This window comes from Atta cephalotes (genome assembly GCF_000143395.1).
Source record: "Atta cephalotes unplaced genomic scaffold scaffold00031, whole genome shotgun sequence".
NCBI classification, from domain to species: domain Eukaryota; kingdom Metazoa; phylum Arthropoda; class Insecta; order Hymenoptera; family Formicidae; genus Atta; species Atta cephalotes.
In genome coordinates this window covers 635845-640209 of record NW_012130095.1, presented here as the reverse complement: position 1 = coordinate 640209, position 4365 = coordinate 635845, and positions in this window count along the sequence as shown.

Sequence of the window (4365 nt, the reverse complement as noted above, 5' to 3'; positions counted from 1 at the left end):
TATATATATATATATATATATATATATATATATATATATATATGTGCAAGGTGTTACCTTTAACTTTGCATAATTTGCATATTCCTCTAATTATTCTACAAATAAAAGTATTAGGGTGGTGATATAAAAAAACTAATATTTTACGAGATATTCTATATTTTATTCTGATATATAATTGACACATAAAATATTAAATAGCTCGTAAAATTATTAATTTTTTCATAATCATACCTTAATACTTTTATGAACAGAGTAATGAGATGAATCAACTGGTGGAAAGAAAACACACATAATTGCTTATTTTAAAAACTATCCATTTTGCATACATATTTTTAAAAAATAACTACGTGTTTCCACCAGTTGGTTTATTTTATTATTCTATTTATAAAAGTATTAAGATACGATTATTAAAAAATTAATAATTTATGTGTTATTTAATGTTAAAATAAAGTATAAAATATCTCGTAAATTAATTTTTTTATTTTACTACTTAATACTTTTATATTCATATTAATTAGAGGAATTATATTGTATAAAAAAATCATACAATTCCATTTAAAAAAGTGGAAGTGATCTTGAAGTCTCAAAAAATATAACCTTGAAAAAATATTTTTGCTCATCATAATATATGCCCCTTCGAATTGACAATTGAACAAGATCCCCTATGGCATTTCCTCGTATCATCAAAAACAATTGAGATATTTTAAATGGTCAAGTTACAGGAACGTTGTATACTTTGTTATACGATTGTCATTCGGATTCAAAAATTCGAGCTTTTTTCGAAGTTTTGTTCATGGATACAAATTTCCTTCGCTCGATAGTCATCGAGGATAGTCGAAGAAACGGTTTAACAAACGCATTCATGCGTGCATCGTTATATCTCGCGAAACGCGGCAATGAATGTATACTCGCGTATTCTTTTCTTCTCTCTTTCTCTCTGTGAAATTTTTTTAACGATCTGCCTCGGTATTGTAGTCGACAATGTAGTTGAGATTGCGAACGACTTCTTTTGCAGTATTTCTGTGAATTTGTAGATGATTTGACATTGTGAGTTCCGAAAAAAGCTTTGTCGCAATAAAATGCAGATCGCATATATAGACGCGATCAAAACAGAAATATGTTATTATTACGTCAACGAAAATTCTTATATATTTTTGTTATATTACAATATGTTATATTACAATATTAAAGTCTTTCTCTTTTCGAATTTTTTAATTTGAAATTGTTTCTTTTTTATTTTTTTAATTTGAATTTTTTAATTTGTTTCTGTAGTTATATGTACAGATAGTTGAGTTTTATTTTCATTTAATTTCGCACGAACTTTTACTTAAACAAAATGTTTAATTTGTCTGTTAATGATGTTATGTGGGTATTAAGGTATTAAGGTATTAATATTAAATGCTTTTTATTCGGATTAAAAATTTAATTTATACAAAATTGTATTAGAGTAAAAATTAGTTATGAATTCTATAAACTTATAATTAAAAGAAAATATAACAGTTTCTAATATATTCTGCATAATGAAAAATTAGATATTCTTTAAGGGATGATAATTTTACAATAATAAGTTAATAAAAGTTAAAAGGATGTAACTTTATTTTGCTAATACGCTAAAATACAGTACCTTATTTTGTTAGAAAATTACATTTTGAGACATACACATTTCTACATGTATACTGTGAAAATAGAGGCACAAAAAATGGTAGCAAATTCAAAATTCAGATGAATGAGAAAGCACGAGATAAAGGGTGACGAGGATAAAAGACAGTGGCAGGCGGAAAAGAAGGGCGAATATTGTTGGTCCGTAATTAGGCTAAATGGCGCTTTTCATGGGACAGCCCTTTTTGAAACGAATACAGCTCGACGCCGCGAAATATCACTAAGCGATAATTAACGCGTTATCGCGTCCAAACCGCCTGTGTGGCATAGCAGGAGAATTTAACCGCGCGATTAACGAATTCGCCGAGAGTTGTAGCGCCTGCACTCTTTGCATGGAGTGGTAAGCTGAAAAAATAATATCCTCGCTTATCCTTCGGCGCGTGTACATATTTTTATAAAATAACACTGTACTGAATGAAAATTGAAAAGTTCATTATTTGCGACATTTGTTTGTAAAATCAGCTGAAAGATTAATATTTATATGTCTATTTTATCGATTTTTTTCATTATGACCTGTAAAATATAAAGGCTCTCTGTTATAATTTTATGGATCCCTGTGGATTTTAATGACGTGAATTAACGGCATGATTAATTACTTAAATTTGCATTTTTTTTATCTATGCATGTCAAGTGTGTTATTAAGAATAGTTAACGCAAATACTATGCTAAGTATCGGTTGAAATTTGAGATTTATTTAAATACTTTCTCAGATTTTTCAAAATTGTAGTTTACTCTTTAAATCTCGGGGAGTGTAATCTCACTCGAAGAGACTGAAAATTTAAACCTGTTTTGAAAAAAGAGTGAAAATACGGCCACTCTTGTTCAAGGGACATATTTTCACTCTTTTTAGAGTGAGATTTATTCTTTTGAAATTCCTTCGGACTGAATCTCATTTTAAAAGAGTTAAATCTCACTCTAAAAAGAGTGAAAATATGCCTTGAACAAGAATGGCCATATTTTCATTCTTTTTTCAACATAAATTTAAATTTTAGTTTCTTCGAGTGAGATTTCACTCTATGAGATTTAGAGAGCATGATAAACATGATTTCATTATAGCATTTAACAATTTTATGTTTTGAGGATTCTAAATAATTAATTTAATTATTTTGATTTTACTTTAGTCAAAGATTTATTATCTATCTAGCTAATGCAGAACTAAAAATGCTTAATGTTATTTAAGCAACTATTATTGAAATAATAAATTAACACAAAGTATGGAAAAGTGAAAAGTAAACTAATCAAAATTAGCGTCGTCTAAAATACAAAGTGAAGCATTCTTTAAGTTGGTTTAAGGGAGAAGACTTCTAAAACGGTCATCTAAAATGGTTTTCGTTACAATCTAGACTGTAATGCTGCAGCTACAAAAAGAATACTATATGTTCTATGTTAAGGGATAACACTGTCTTAAGTGTTATATAATTAAAATTTTTTTTATTTAAATTTTCTTTGTCGGACTTTATTTGAAATTGCAGCTTGTGACAGATGTGATTCCATTCTGGATTTTGAAGAGTCTATGTTTCGGATTCTAAACAATCAATTTAATTGTTTAAGTTTTATCATCTATCTTTGTTAGTAATTACAGAAATTAAAAGTGCTTTTATGTTATTTAAATAACAATTATTGAGATTAGAGCATGGAAAGTGAAAAAAAAAACAATCAAAATCACTGTCGTCTAGAATACAAAGCGAAGCGTTCTTTAAATTAGTTTATCAAGGGGAGAGGTTTCTAAACACATTCGTCTACGCTTCGTTACAATTTAGACTATAGGATTGTAAACTGCAAAGGGACAGTAAATTGCTAACTAGAGCTAATTGAGCGAGGCTGTTGGTGCAAGTGACTCTGAAAATGCATCTGTACTTGTCGTAGTGTGCACGACAGCCAGTCGTTCTGTTATATGCCGCTGCGCAGCATGTTAAAATATCCCTGCTGCTCGCAATTCGGTACGAGGCGTTTATCGGCCGAATAATATTCGCGAGTCACGTCGACAAAATGTTTAACGGTTCGCGCGACGACGATTAATGAGATATTTTAACTGAACGAAATAGATTACGCACACCGACCGCCATTCGAAACAATCAAACTGCCTGTTTGGACCGTCGCCAATCGCTCGACCGTATAAACGTGCGAATTTATTATAAATCCGCGACGGGTGCGCGTTTGCAACGAACCATCGATCGCGAGAGCAAAAATCCACGGAGTTTGATTGATTAATTTCCTGCCATCGTTTGAGTCCTTTTTTATGCGCGAACAATATTGCTTGTGCGAATGCAGAAATCTGGAATTAAATAACGGGATGTGGCTGCCGTTTGTTGCAATGACACATAATAAGAGCAATACTATTATGAAACAAATAATAATACGATATTACGATGAGTTATAATAAAACTTTAAAACTGTATTTTGCTCGTGTAAGAGAAGGAACGCGGTAAAATAATGTACAGAAAAAATTGAATTCTCTCATGTTACAACAATGCAACGATGTTAAATCAATAGCTTATGACTTTTGGAATTTTTAATTAAGTGATTCAAACATAAACTGTGATGAATAAGATACTTTTAAAATGTATCTGGACACACACACACACACACACACACACGCGCGCACACACGCACACACACACACACACACACACACACACACACACACACACACACACACACACACACACACACACACACACACACACACACACACACACACACACA